Genomic DNA, 16,309 nt, shown 5'->3' with positions numbered 1-16,309 from the left:
TGCCCTTCATAATTTTATACACCTCGATTAGATCGCCCCTCATCCTCGGTCTTTCCAGGGAGAACATCCCCAGTTTACCCAACCTCTCCTCATAGCTAAGACCCTCCATACCAGGCAACATCCTGGTAAACCTTTTCTGCACTCTCTCCAAAGCCTCCATGTCCTTCTGGTAGTGTGGCGACCAGAACTGGACGCAGTACATAGAACATTACAGCGCAGTACAGGCCCTTCAGCCCTCGATGTTGTGCCGACCAGTGGAACCAATCTAAAGCCCCTCTAATCTACACTATTCCAATATCATCCATATATTTAGCCAATAAGCAAAGAACAAAGAACAAAGAACAAAGAACAATACAGCACAGGAACAGGCCCTTCGGCCCTCCAAGCCCGCGCCGCTCCCCAGTCCAGGATTGAATCCTGAATCCAGGATCCCCACCCAATTTTCCAGCCTATCTACATACCAATATCCTATCCACCGAGCTGTCCCTCACAGCTACGATGCTTTGTTCATTACAACCTATTAACTTACCCCCACCCCCCCATTCCAGACCATGTGATCTCCAGGGAGAGGCGAAAACCCAGAGTGAAAAACCCCAGGGCCAATATGGGGAAAAAAAAATCTGGGAAATTCCTCTCCGACCCCCTGAGGCGATCGAAACGAGTCCAGGAGATCACAATGGCCCCGATCGGAAAATGCTTCCCAACCCTAGTCATTTCCACTTCCACGAACACCATATGAATCCCCTGCCCCCGAGACAGGTTCCCAACTATCCGCAGTATCACTCTGTACTGGCACCAGCAAGATGATCGTAGAATGAAGCCTTGAAACGAGAAACCAGGAACAATTAGCCCGCGCCGCTCCCTGGTCCAAACTAGATCACTCTTTTGTATCCCTCCATTCCCACTCCGTTCATATAGCTGTCTAGATAAGTCTTAAACGTTCCCAGTGTGTCCGCCTCCACCACCTTGCCCGGCAACACATTCCAGGCCCCCACGACCCTCTGTGTGAAATATGTCCTTCTGATATCTGTGTTAAACCTCCCCCCCTTCACCTTGAACCTATGACCCCTCGTGAACGTCACCACCGACCCGGGGAAAAGCTTCCCACCGTTCACCCTATCTATGCCTTTCATAATTTTATACACCTCTATTAAGTCTCCCCTCATCCTCCGTCTTTCCAAGGAGAACAACCCCAGTTTCCCCAATCTCTCCTCATAACCAAGCCCCTCCATACCAGGCAACATCCTGGTAAACCTCCTCTGTACTCTCTCCAAAGCCTCCACGTCCTTCTGGTAGTGTGGCGACCAGAACTGGACGCAGTATTCCAAATGCGGCCGAACCAACGTTCTATACATCTGCAACATCAGACCCCAACTTTTATACTCTATGCCCCGTCCTATAAAGGCAAGCATGCCATATGCCTTCTTCACCACCTTCTCCACCTGTGACGTCACCTTCAAAGATCTGTGGACTTGCACACCCAGGTCCCTCTGCGTTTCTACACCCTTTATGGTTCTTCCATTTATCGTGTAGCTCCTCCCTACATTATTCCCACCAAAATGCATCACTTCGCATTTATCAGGATTGAACTCCATCTGCCATTTCCTTGCCCAAATTTCCAGCCTATCTATATCCTTCTGTAGCCTCTGACAATGTTCCTCACTATCTGCAAGTCCTGCCAGTTTTGTGTCGTCCGCAAACTTACTGATCACCCCAGTTACTCCTTCTTCCAGATCATTTATATAAATCACAAACAGCAGAGGTCCCAATACAGAGCCCTGCGGTACACCACTAGTCACAGGCCTCCAGCCGGAAAAAGACCCTTCCACTACCACCCTCTGTCTTCTATGACCAAGCCAGTTCTCCACCCATCTAGCCACCTCCCCCTTTATCCCATGGGATCCAACCTTTTTCACTAGCCTACCATGAGGGACTTTGTCAAACGCTTTACTAAAGTCCATATAGACAACATCCACGGCCCTTCCTTCGTCAACCATTTTGGTCACTTCTTCAAAAAACACCACCAGGTTCGTGAGGCATGACCTCCCTCTCACAAAACCATGTTGACTATCGTTAATGAGTTTATTCCTTTCTAAATGCGCATACATCCTATCTTTAAGAATCTTCTCCAACAACTTCCCCACCACGGATTTGAATGCTCTTTCTGTTGAAGAGTCCACTACAGCTGCAGGCAGGGCATTCCACGCCCTTACTACTCTCTGAGTAAAGAACCCACCTCTAACATCTGTCCTATATCTCTCACCCCTCAATTTAAAGCTATGTCCCCTCGTGCTAGCCATCACCATCTGAGGAAAAAGGCTCTCACTGTCCACCCTATCTAATCCTCTGATCATCTTGTATGCCTCTATTAAGTCACCTTTTAACCTGCTTCTCTCTAACGAAAACAACCTCAAGTCCCTCAGCCTTTCCTCATATGATTTTCCCACCATACCAGGCAACATCCTGATAAATCACCTCTGCACCCTTTCCAACACTTCCACATCTTTCCTATAATACGGTGACCAGAACTGTACGCAATATTCCAAATGCGGCCGCACCAGAGTTTTGTACAGTTGCAGCATGACCTCCTGGCTCCGAAACTCAATCCCTCTACCAATAAAAGCTAACACACCGTACGCCTTCTTAACAACCCTATCAACCTGGGTGCCAACTTTCAGGGATCTATGCACATGGACACCCAGATCCCTCTGTTCATCCACACTACCAAGTATCTTACCATTAGCCCAGTACTCTGTATTCCTGTTACTCCTTCCAAAGTGAATCACCTCACACTTTTCCGCATTAAACTCCATTTGCCACCTCTCAGCCCAGCTCTGCAGCTTATCTATGTCACTCGGTAACCTGCCACTTCCCTCCGCACTGTCTACAACTCCACCGACTTTAGTGTCATCCACAAATTTACTAATCCATACTTCCACCCCCTCATCCAGGTCATTAATAAAAATGACAAACAGCAGTGGCCCCAAAACAGATTGTTGTGGTACACCACTAGTAACTGAACTCCAGGATGAATATTCCTCCAGGATGAATACTCCAGGATGAGTATTCCAAATGTGGCCTAACCAACGTTCTATACAGCCGCAACATCATATGCCAACTTTTATACTCTATGCCCCGTCCAATAAAGGCAAGCATGCCATATGCCTTCTTCACCACCCTCTCCACTTGTGCTGCCACCTTTAAGGATCTGTGGACTTGTACACCCAGGTCCCTCTGTGTGTCTATACTCCTGATGGTTCTGCCATTTATTCTATAGCTCCCCCTTATATTAGATCTACCGAAATGCATCACTTCGCATTTATCTGGATTAAATTCCATCTGCCATTTCTCCGCCCAATGTTCCAGCCTATCTATATCCTGCTGTATTCTCTGACAATGTTCATCACTATCCGCAACTCCAGCAATCTTCGTGTCATCCTCAAACTCACTAATCAGACCAGCTACATCTTCCTCCAACTCATTTCTATATATCACAAACAGCAGAGATCCCAGTACAGAGCCCTGCGGAACACCACTAGTAACAGACCTCCAGCCGGAAAAAGACCCCTCCACTGTTACCCTCTGTCTTCTATGGCTAACACAGTAAGAGTTTTAACAACACCAGGTTAAAGTCCAACAGGTTTATTTGGTAGCAAATACCATAAGCTTTCGGAGCGCTGCTCCTTCGTCAGATGGAGTGGAAATGTGCTCTCAAACAGGGCACAGAGACACAAAATCAAGTTACAGAATACTGATTAGAATGCGAATCTCTACAGCCAACCAGGTCTTAAAGATACAGACAATGTGAGTGGAGGGAGCATTAAGCACAGGTTAAAGAGATGTGTATTGTCTCCAGACAGGACAGCCAGTGAGATTCTGCAAGTCCAGGAGGCAAGCTGTGGGGGTTACTGATAGTGTGACATAAACCCAACATCCCGGTTGAGGCCGTCCTCATGTGTGCGGAACTTGGCTATCAGTTTCTGCTCAGCGACTCTGCGCTGTCGTGTGTCATGAAGGCCGCCTTGAAACAACTGAAACAACTATATGATGACATCAACAAGTTCCATCCCACCATCAGACTCACCGTGGACTACTCTCCGGAATCGGTTGCATTCTTGGACACACGCATCTCCATTAAGGACGGTCACCTCAGCACCTCACTGTACCGCAAGCCCACGGATAACCTCACGATGCTCCACTTCTCCAGCTTCCACCCTAAACACGTTAAAGAAGCCATCCCCTACGGACAAGCCCTCCGAATACACAGGATCTGCTCGGATGAGGAGGATCGCAACAGACACCTCCAGACGCTGAAAGATGCCCTCATAAGAACAGGATATGGCGCTCGACTCATCGATCGACAGTTCCAACGCGCCACAGCGAAAAACCGCACCGACCTCCTCAGAAGACAAACACGGGACACAGTGGACAGACTACCCTTCGTTGTCCAGTACTTCCCCGGAGCGGAGAAGCTACGGCATCTCCTCCGGAGCCTTCAACATGTCATTGATGAAGACGAACATCTCGCCAAGGCCATCCCCACACCCCCACTTCTTGCCTTCAAACAGACCATTGTCCACAGCAAACTACCCAGCCTTCAGGAGAACAGTGACCATGACACCACACAACCCTGCCACAGCAACCTCTGCAAGACGTGCCGGATCATCGACACAGATGCCATCATCTCACGTGAGAACACCATCCACCAGGTACACGATACATACTCTTGCAACTCAGCCAACGTTGTCTACCTGATACGCTGCAGGAAAGGATGTCCCGAGGCATGGTACATTGGGGAAACCATGCAGACGCTACGACAACAGATGAATGAACACCACTCGACAATCATCAGGCAAGACTGTTCTCTTCCTGTGGGGGAGCACTTCAGCGGTCATGGACATTCAGCCTCTGATCTTCGGGTAAGCGTTCTCCAAGGCGGCCTTCACGACACACGACAGCGCAGAGTCGCTGAGCAGAAACTGATAGCCAAGTTCCGCACACATGAGGACGGCCTCAACCGGGATATTAGGTTTATGTCACACTATCAGTAACCCCCACAGCTTGCCTCCTGGACTTGCAGAATCTCACTGGCTGTCCTGTCTGGAGACAATACACATCACTTTAACCTGTGCTTAATGCTCCCTCCACTCACATTGTCTGTATCTTTAAGACCTAGCTGGCTGTAGAGATTCGCATTCTAACCAGTATTCTGTAACTTGATTTTTGTGTCTCTGTGCCCTGTTTGAGAGCAGATTTCCACTCCATCTGACGAAGGAGCAGCGCTCCGAAAGCTAATGGTATTTGCTACCGAATAAACATGTTGGACTTTAATCTGGTGTTATTAAAACTCTTACTGTGTTTACCCCAGTTCAATGCCAGCATCTCCATGGCTAAGCCAGTTCTCCACCCATCTAGCTAGCTCACCTTTTATCCCGTGAGATTTAACCTTTTGCGCCAGCCTGCCATGAGGGACCTTGTCAAACGCTTTACTAAAATCCATATAGACGACATCCACGGCCCTTCCCTTGTCAATCTTTTTTGTCACCTCCTCAAAAAACTCAAGTAAATTTGTGAGGCATGACCTCCCTCGTACAAAACCATGCTGTCTATCGCTAATGAGATTATTCAGTTCTAAATGCGCATATATCCTATCTTTAAGAATCTTCTCCAACAATTTCCCTACCATGGATGTCAAGCTCACTGGCCTATAATTACCCGGGTTATCCTTGCTATCCTTCTTAAATAACGGGACCACATTTGCTGTCCTCCAATCCTCTGGGACCTCACCTGTGTCCAGTGAAGAGACAAAGATTTCTGTTAGAGGCCCAGCAATTTCATCTCTTGCCTCCCTGAGGAGTCTAGGGTAGATGCCATCTGGCCCTGGGGATTTGTCTGTCTTAATGTTTCCTAAAAAACCTAACACTTCCTCCCTTGTAATTGAGATTTTTTCTAACGGGTCAACACATCTCTCTGAGACAATACCAGTCAACATGCCCCTCTCCTTTGTGAATACTGATGCAAAGTATTCGTTTAGGATCTTTCCTACTTCCTTTGGTTCGAAGCATAATTCCCCTCCTTTGTCCCTGAGCGGTCCGATTCTTTCCCTAACAACCCTCTTGTTCCAACGTATGTATAAAATGCCTTAGGATTCTCCTTAATCCTGTCTGCCAAGGACATTTCGTGACCTCTTTCTGCCCTTCTAACTCCCTGTTTGAGTTATTTTCTACTTTCTCTGTATTCCTCCAGTGCTCCATCTGTTTTTAGCTGCCTGGACCTCATGTATGCCTCTTTTTTCTTTTTGATTAGACCCACAATTTCACTGGTTATCCACGGCTCTCGAATCCTACCTTTCCTATCCTTCCTCTTTACAGGCACATGCCTGTCCTGCAGTCCTATCAAGCCTCTTGTTCCTAACGTATGTATATCCTTCCTGTAGTGAGGTGACCAGAACTGTACACAGTAGTCCAGCTGTGGCCTAACCAACGCTCCGTACAACTCCAACATTATCCCCTTGTTCTTATACTCTGTGACATGACTGGTAAAAGTTAATGTCCCATTGGCCTTCTTAACGATCCTGTTCACCTGCTCTGCCACCTTCAGGGATCTGTGAATAATTACCCCAAGATCTCTCCATTCTGCTGAGCTTCCCAGTGTCCTGTCATTCATTAAATATTCCCTCATCTTGTTTCTTCTTCCGTGCATCACCTCGCACTTATCAGGGTTAAATATCTGCCACTGCTCTGTCCATCTGACCAACCCATCGATATCTCCCTGTAACCTACCACCATCTTCTTCACTATTGACCACCCCACCAATCTTGGTGTCATCTGCAAACTTGCTTATCATTCCCCCCACATCATCATACAAAGAACAAAGAACAATACAGCACAGGAACAGGCCCTTCGGCCCTCCAAGCCCGCGCCGCTCCCCGGTCCAGGATTGAATCCTGAATCCAGGATCCCCGCCCAATTTTCCAGCCTATCTACATACCAATATCCTATCCACCGAGCTGTCCCTCACAGCTACGATGCTTTGTTCATTACAACCTATTAACTTACCCCCACCCCCCCATTCCAGACCATGTGATCTCCAGGGAGAGGCGAAAACCCAGAGTGAAAAACCCCAGGGCCAATATGGGGAAAAAAAATCTGGGAAATTCCTCTCCGACCCCCTGAGGCGATCGAAACGAGTCCAGGAGATCACAATGGCCCCGATCGGAAAATGCTTCCCAACCCTAGTCATTTCCACTTCCACGAACACCATATGAATTCCCTGCCCCCGAGACAGGTTCCCAACTATCCGCAGTCTCGCTCTGTACTGGCACCAGCAAGATGATCATAGAATGAAGCCTTGAAACGAGAAACCAGGAACAATTAGCCCGCGCCGCTCCCTGGTCCAAACTAGACCACTCTTTTGTATCCCTCCATTCCCACTCCATTCATATAGCTGTCTAGATAAGTCTTAAACGTTCCCAGTGTGTCCGCCTCCACCACCTTGCCCGGCAACACATTCCAGGCCCCCATGACCCTCTGTGTGAAATATGTCCTTCTGATATCTGTGTTAAACCTCCCCCCCTTCACCTTGAACCTATGACCCCTCGTGAACGTCACCACCGACCCGGGGAAAAGCTTCCCACCATTCACCCTATCTATGCCTTTCATAATTTTATACACCTCTATTAAGTCTCCCCTCATCCTCCGTCTTTCCAAGGAGAACAACCCCAGTTTCCCCAATCTCTCCTCATAACCAAGCCCCTCCATACCAGGCAACATCCTGGTAAACCTCCTCTGTACTCTCTCCAAAGCCTCCACGTCCTTCTGGTAGTGTGGTGACCAGAACTGGACGCAGCATTCCAAATGCGGCCGAACCAACGTTCTATACATCTGCAACATCAGACCCCAACTTTTATACTCTATGCCCCGTCCTATAAAGGCAAGCATGCCATATGCCTTCTTCACCACCTTCTCCACCTGTGACGTCACCTTCAAAGATCTGTGGACTTGCACACCCAGGTCCCTCTGCGTCTCTACACCCTTTATGGTTCTTCCATTTATCGTGTAGCTCCTCCCTACATTATTCCCACCAAAATGCATCACTTCGCATTTATCAGGATTGAACTCCATCTGCCATTTCCTTGCCCAAATTTCTATATCCTTCTGTAGCCTCTGACAATGTTCCTCACTATCTACAAGTCCTGCCAGTTTTGTGTCGTCCGCAAACTTACTGATCACCCCAGTTACTCCTTCTTCCAGATCATTTATATAAATCACAAACAGCAGAGGTCCCAATACAGAGCCCTGCGGTACACCACTAGTCACAGGCCTCCAGCCGGAAAAAGACCCTTCCACTACCACCCTCTGTCTTCTATGACCAAGCCAGTTCTCCATCCATCTAGCCACCTCCCCCTTTATCCCATGGGATCCAACCTTTTTCACGAGCCTACCATGAGGGACTTTGTCAAATGCTTTACTAAAGTCCATATAGACAACATCCACGGCCCTTCCTTCGTCAACCATTTTGGTCACTTCTTCAAAAAACACCACCAGGTTCGTGAGGCATGACCTCCCTCTCACAAAACCATGTTGACTATCGTGAATGAGTTTATTCCTTTCTAAATGCGCATACATCCTATCTTTAAGAATCTTCTCCAACAACTTCCCCACCACGGACGTCAAGCTCACCGGCCTATAATTACCCGTGTTAAATAACGGGACCACATTGGCTATCCTCCAATCCTCTGGGACCTCACCTGTGTCCAGTGACGAGACAAAGATTTGCGTCAGAGGCCCAACGATTTCACCTCTCGTCTCCCTGAGCAGCCTTGGATAGATTCCATCAGGCCCTGGGGATTTGTCAGTCTTTATATTCTCTAACAAACCTAACATCATCTATATCATTTATGTATAGAACAAACAGTCAGGTTCCCAGTAATGAATGACTGACTCGAAACATAGAAACATAGAAAACTACAGCACAAAACAGGCCCTTCGGCCCCACACGTTGTGCCGAACATATCCCTACCTTGTAGGCCTACCTATAACCCTCCATCCTATTAAGTCCCATGTACACATCCAGGAGTCTCTTAAAAGACCCTATTGAGTTTGCCTCCACCACCACTGACGGCAGCCGATTCCACTCGCCCACCACCCTCTGTGTGAAAAACTTCCCCCTAACATTTCCCCTGTACCTACCCCCCAGCACCTTAAACCTGTGTCCTCTCATAGCTGCCATTTCCACCCTGGGAAAAAGCCTCTGAGAGTCCACCCGATCTATGCCTCTCAACATCTTATGTACCTCTATTAGGTCTCCTCTCATCCTACGTCTCTCCAAGGAGAAAAGACCGAGCTCCCTCAGCCTATCCTCATAAGGCATGCCACTCAATCCAGGCAACATCCTTGTAAATCGCCTCTGCACCCTTTCAATCTTTTCCACATCCTTCCTATAGTGAGACGACCAGAACTGAGCACAGTACTCCAAGTGGGGTCTGACGAGGGTCTTATATAGCTGCATCATTATCCCCGGACTCCTAAACTCAATCCCTCGATTGATAAAGGTCAGCACACCATACGCCTTCTTAACCACCTCCTCCACCTGCGGGGCCGATTTTAGAGTCCTATGGACCCGGACCCCAAGGTCCTTCTGATCCTCTATCTGGATCTGGAAGAAGGTGTAACTGGGGTGATCAGTAAGTTTGCGGACGACACAAAATTGGCTGGACTTGCAGATAGTGAGGAGCATTGTCAGAAGCTACAGAAGGATATAGATAGGCTGGAAATTTGGGCAAAGAAATGGCAGATGGAGTTCAATCCTGAAAAATGCGAAGTGATGCATTTTGGTAGAAATAATGTAGGGAGGAGCTACACGATAAATGGCAGAACCATAAAGGGTGTAGATACACAGAGGGATCTGGGTGTGCAAGTCCACAGGTCCTTGAAGGTGACATCACAGGTGGAGAAGGTGGTGAAGAAGGCATATGGCATGCTTGCCTTTATAGGATGGGGCATAGAGTATAAAAGTTGGGGTCTGATGTTGCAGATGTATAGAACGCTGGTTCGGCTGCATTTGGAATACTGCGCCCAGTTCTGGTCGCCACACTACCAGAAGGACGTGGAGGCTTTGGAGAGAGTACAGAGGAGGTTTACCAGGATGTTGCCTGGTATGGAGGGGCTTAGTTATGAGGAGAGATTGGGTAAACTGGGGTTGTTCTCCCTGGAAAGACGGAGGATGAGGGGAGACTTAAAAGAGGTGTATAAAATTATGAAAGGCATAGATAGGGTGAACGGTGGGAAGCTTTTCCCCAGGTCGGTGGTGACGTTCACGAGGGGTCATAGGTTCAAGGTGAAGGGGGGGAGGTTTAACACAGATATCAGAAGGACATATTTTACACAGAGGGTGGTGGGGGCCTGGAATGCGCTGCCGGGCAAGGTGGTGGAGGCGGACACACTGGGAACGTTTAAGACTTATCTCGACAGCCATATGAACGGAGTGGGAATGGAGGGATACAAAAGAATGGTCTAGTTTGGACCAGGGAGCGGCACGGGCTTGGAGGGCCGAAGGGCCTGTTCCTGTGCTGTATTGTCCTTTGTTCTACAGTACTAAGAGTCTTTCCCTTTATATTGTACTCCTTCATCCCATTTGACCTGCCAAAATGGACCACTACACATTTATCTGGGTTGAAGTCCAGCTGCCACTTCTCCGCCCAGTCTTGCATCCTATCTATGTCCCTCTGTAACTTCTGACATCCCTCCAGACTATCCACAATCCCACCAACCTTCGTGTCGTCGGCAAACTTACCAACCCATCCCTCCACTTCCTCATCCAGGTCATTTATGAAAATGACAAACAGCAAGGGTCCCAGAACAGATCCCTGGGGCACACCACTGGTAACCGACCTCCATTTAGAAAAAGACCCATCTATACCCACTCTCTGCCTCCTTTGGGCAACACCAGGTTAAAGTCCAACAGGTTTATTTGGTAGCAAATACCATTCGCTTTCGGAGCGCTGCTCCTTCGTCTTCGTCTGACGAAGGAGCAGCGCTCCGAAAGCTAATGGCATTTGCTACCAAATAAACCTGTTGGACTTTAACCTGGTGTTGTTAAAACTCTTACTGTGTTCACCCCAGTCCAACGCCGGCATCTCCACATCCTTTGGGCAAGCCAGTTCTGGATCCACAGGGCAGCAGCCCCTTGGATCCCATGCCCTCTCACTTTTTCTAGAAGCAAAAACGTTGGCTCTATTCTCTCTCTCCACAGAGGCTGAGAGACCTGCTGAGTTTTTCCAGCATTTTCTGTTTTTATTTCAAATTCCACATTGTCAGAGTTAATATCCTTCCTCAGCATGGTGTTCATTTCCCCTCTAACCAGCAACGTGACTCCACCTTTCTGTATGTCCTTCCTCAATACTGAATACCCCTGGATGCTCAGTTCCTGTCCGTGGTCACCCTGCAGCCGTGTCTCCATAGTCCCGACTATATCATACCTGTTTACATCTATCTGTGTGATTAATTCACCCACTTTATTGTGAATGCTCTGGGTGTTAAGGCACAAAGCCTTTAGGCCCGTCTTTTTAACATGACTGGTTCCAATTCCACTATTTTCCACTGAGACCCTGTTTGAATCTGGTCCTTGTTTTCTCCACCTATCACTTTTCTTATTCCCCTGTGTCTTTGGTTTTTGTCCTTGATTTCCCTTCTCTGGCTCCTTGCATAGGTTCCCATCCCCCTGCCATATTAGTTTAAACCCTCCCCAACCACGCGAGCAAACACTCTCCCTTGGATATCAGTCCCAGTCCTGCCCAGGTGTAACCTGCTCAGTTTGTACAGGTCCCACCTCCCCCAGAATCGGTCAGTGATGTGAAGGAAGACTGTTTGATGAAACTGTGCTGTCATTCCTGATGATCCGCTGGGATAATGGATAATGGATCTATACAGCTTGCACAGGCATTGGACACCAGAGAAACAGCACTGTCCGCAGCTGATGGTCCAGTAAATAACTGCCACAGTGATCGCTAAAACCACAATTACAACAAATCCCAGCATCAAAGAAGCCAATCTGCAATTTAATTTGCTAAAGAATGTTCAGAAAACAATGATGAAGGTCCAGAACAAACAAGTGAATTAATAAACTACATTGAACAGAAATATAGGTGTCACAATCTGGGATTGTTCGATTTCATCAGTGCCGCTTCCTCAGGGAGATTGGTACCAATGACATAGGTAAGAGAAGGGACGGGGATTTAAAACAGGAATTTCTGGAGCTAGGCTGGAAGCTGAGAGCCAAGACAAAACATGTGGTCATCTCTGGGACGTTGCCGGTGCCACGTGATAGCGAGTTGAGGAACAGGGAGAGAGTGCAGTTAAACATGTGGTTGCAGGGATGGTGTAGGAGGGAGGGTTTCAGATACGTGGATAATTGGAACACATTCTGGGGAAGGTGGGACCTGTACAAACAGGACGGGGTGCACCTGAACCAGAGGGGCACCAATATCCTAGGAAGGAAATTTGATACGGCTCTTCAGGGGGGTTTAAACTAATTTATCAGGGGAGTGGGAAAAGGAGTTGTAGTCCAGAAGTCAGTGAGGGTGGTGAGGTATTGGGGAAGGTATCAGGGTCAAGGGTGGGTACTGGTAGACAGGAAGGTGGGTTGAAGTGTGTCTACTTCAATGCAAGGAGCATCCGGAACAAGGTAGATGAACTTGGGGCGTGGATTGGTACTTGGGACTACGATGTTGTGGCCATTACGGAGACGTGGGTAGAACAAGGACAGGAATGGCTGTTGGACGTTCCGGGGTATAGATGTTTCACTAAGTGCAGGGAAGCTGGTAAAAGAGGTGGAGGAGTGGCATTGTTAATCAAGGATAGTTTAATAAGAACATAAGAACATAAGAAATAGGAGCAGGAGTAGGCCATCTAGCCCCTCGAGCCTGCCCCGCCATTCAATAAGATCATGGCTGATCTGACGTGGATCAGTACCACTTACCCGCCTGATCCCCATAACCCTTAATTCCCTTACCGATCAGGAATCCATCCATCCGCGCTTTAAACATATTCAGCGAGGTAGCCTCCACCACCTCAGTGGGCAGAGAATTCCAGAGATTCACCACCCTCTGGGAGAAGAAGTTCCTCCTCAACTCTGTCTTAAACCGACCCCTCTTTATTTTGAGGCTGTGTCCTCTCGTTTTAACTTCCTTACTAAGTGGAAAGAATCTCTCCGCCTCCACCCTATCCAGCCCCCGCATTATCTTATAAGTCTCCATAAGATCCCCCCTCATCCTTCTAAACTCCAACGAGTACAAACCCAATCTCCTCAGCCTCTCCTCATAATCCAAACCCCTCATCTCCGGTATCAACCTGGTGAACCTTCTCTGCACTCCCTCCAATGCCAATATATCCTTCCTCATATAAGGGGACCAATACTGCACACAGTATTCCAGCTGCGGCCTCACCAATGCCCTGTACAGGTGCATCAAGACATCCCTGCTTTTATATTCTATCCCCCTCGCGATATAGGCCAACATCCCATTTGCCTTCTTGATCACCTGTTGTACCTGCAGACTGGGCTTTTGCGTCTCATGCACAAAGACCCCCAGGTCCCTTTGCACGGTAGCATGTTTTAATTTGTTTCCATTGAGATAGTAATCCCATTTGTTATTATTTCCTCCAAAGTGTATAACCTCGCATTTCTCAACGTTATACTCCATTTGCCATATCCTCGCCCACTCACTCAGCCTGTCCAAATCTCTCTGCAGATCTTCTCCGTCCTCCACACGATTCACTTTTCCACTTATCTTTGTGTCGTCTGCAAACTTCGTTACCCTACACTCCGTCCCCTCCTCCAGATCATCTATATAAATGGTAAATAGTTGCGGCCCGAGTACCGATCCCTGCGGCACGCCACTAGTTACCTTCCTCCAACCGGAAAAACACCCATTTATTCCGACTCTTTGCTTCCTGTCGGATAGCCAGTCCCCAATCCACTTTAACACACTACCCCCAACTCCGTGTGCCCTAATCTTCTTCAGCAGCCTTTTATGGGGCACCTTATCAAACGCCTTTTGGAAATCCAAAAACACCGCATCCACCGCTTCTCCTCCATCAACCGCCCTAGTCACATCTTCATAAAAATCCAACATGTTCGTCAAGCACGACTTTCCCCTCATGAATCCATGCTGCGTCTGATTGATCGAACCATTTCTATCCAGATGCCCTGCTATCTCCTCTTTAATAATGGATTCCAGCATTTTCCCTACTACAGACATTAAGCTGACCGGCCTATAATTACCCGCCTTTTGTCTCCTTCCTTTTTTAAACAGCGGCGTAACATTAGCCGTTTTCCAATCAACAGCACTACCCCAGAATGCAACGAGTTTTGATAAATAATCACTAACGCATCCACTATTACCTCTGACATTTCTTTCAATACCCTGGGATGCATTCCATCCATTAATGGCTGCGGAAAGGCACTTCGTGGGGGATCTGCACACTGAGGTAATATGGGCTGAGGTTAGAAATAGGAAAGGAGCGGTCACGTTGTTAGGAGTTTACTATAGGCCCCCAAATAGTAATAGAGATGTGGAGGAAGAAATTGCTAAGCAGATTTTGGATATGTGTGGGGGTCACAGGGTAGTTGTCATGGGGGACTTTAACTTTCCAAATATTGATTGGAACCTTTGTAGGTCAAATAGTTCGGATGGGGCAGTTTTTGTGCAGTGTGTGCAGGAGGGTTTCCTGACACAATATGTGGATAGGCCGACAAGAGGTGAGGCCACATTGGATTTGGTACTGGGAAATGAACCGGGCCAAGTGTTGGATTTGGTTGTGGGAGAGCACTTTGGAGATAGTGACCACAATACGGTGTCTTTTGTTATTGCAATGGAGAGGGATAGGGCCGTACGGCAGGGCAAGGTTTACAATTGGGGGAGGGGTAATTATGATGCGATTAGGCAAGAATTAGGGGGCATAAGTTGGGAACAGAAACTGTCAGAGAAAAGAACTAATGAAAAGTGGAACTTTTTCAAGGAACAAATACTGGATGTCCTTGATAGGTATGTTCCTGTCAGGCAGGGAGGAAATGGCCGAGTGAGGGAACCATGGTTCACGAAAGAGGTGGAATGTCTTGTGAAAAGGAAGAGGGAAGCTTATGTAGGGATGAGGAAACAAGGTTCAGATGGCTCGATTGAGGGTTACAAGTTAGCAAGGAATGAGCTGAAAAAGGGGCTTAGGAGAGCTAGGAGGGGACATGAGAAGTCCTTGGCGGGTCAGATCAAGGAAAACCCCAAGGCTTTTTACTCTTATGTGAGGAATAAAAGAATGACCAGGGTGAGGTTAGGGCCGGTCAAGGACAGTAGTGGGAACTTGTGTATGGAGTCAGTAGAGATAGGCGAGGTGATGAATGAATACTTTTCTTCAGTGTTCACCAAGGAGAGGGGCCATGTTTTTGAGGAAGAGAAGGTGTTACAGGCTAATAGGCTGGAGGAAATAGATGTTCGGAGGGAGGATGTACTGGCAGTTTTGAATAAACTGAAGGTCGATAAGTCCCCTGGGCCTGATGAAATGTATCCTAGGATTCTTTGGGAGGCAAGGGATGAGATTGCAGAGCCTTTGGCTTTGATCTTTGGGTCCTCACTGTCCACGGGGATGGTGCCAGAGGACTGGAGAATGGCGAATGTTGTTCCTCTGTTTAAGAAAGGGAATAGAAATGACCCTGGTAATTATAGACCGGTTAGTCTTACTTCGGTGGTTGGTAAATTGATGGAAAAGCTCCTTAGGGATGGGATTTACGACCATTTAGAAAGTTGCGGATTAATCCGGGATAGTCAGCACGGATTCGTGAAGGGCAAGTCGTGCCTCACAAATTTGATACAATTTTTTGAGGAGGTAACTAAGTGTGTTGATGAAGGTAGGACAGTTGATGTCATTTACATGGATTTTAGTAAGGTGTTTGATAAGGTCCCCCATGGTCGGCTTATGATGAAAGTAAGGAGGTGTGGGATAGAGGGAAAGTTGGCCGATTGGATAGGTAACTGGCTGTCTGATCGAAGACAGAGGGTGGTGGTGGATGGAAAATTTTCGGATTGGAGGCAGGTTGCTAGCGGAGTGCCACAGGGATCAGTGCTTGGTCCTCTGCTCTTTGTGATTTTTATAAATGATTTGGAGGAGGGGGCTGAAGGGTGGATCAGTAAATTTGCTGATGACACCAAGATTGGTGGAGTAGTGGATGAGGTGGAGGGCTGTTGTAGGCTGCAAAGAGACATGTATCTTTGAATGTTTACCAAGAATTGCCACCACCACATCTGTGCGCAGGATTTCAA

General features: G+C 47.7%; 1 protein-coding gene across 1 annotated transcript in view; it reads right to left on the bottom strand.

Moving 5' to 3' along the window:
• Positions 1-16,303, bottom strand: part of LOC144489062 (voltage-gated inwardly rectifying potassium channel KCNH2-like) — a 51,297-nt gene extending 34,994 nt beyond the window's left edge. Inside the window, exon 1 of the mRNA XM_078207015.1 lies at positions 16,271-16,303. The gene's annotated coding sequence lies outside the window, so the exon portion shown is untranslated. The remainder of the gene's footprint in view (positions 1-16,270) is intronic.
• Positions 16,304-16,309: the final 6 nt, after the last annotated feature.

Source organism: Mustelus asterias, unplaced genomic scaffold (genome assembly GCF_964213995.1).
Source record: "Mustelus asterias unplaced genomic scaffold, sMusAst1.hap1.1 HAP1_SCAFFOLD_1979, whole genome shotgun sequence".
NCBI classification, from domain to species: Eukaryota; Metazoa; Chordata; class Chondrichthyes; order Carcharhiniformes; family Triakidae; genus Mustelus; species Mustelus asterias.
Note: the sequence above shows the minus strand (reverse complement) of the source record. Positions and strands in the feature narration are given on the sequence as shown.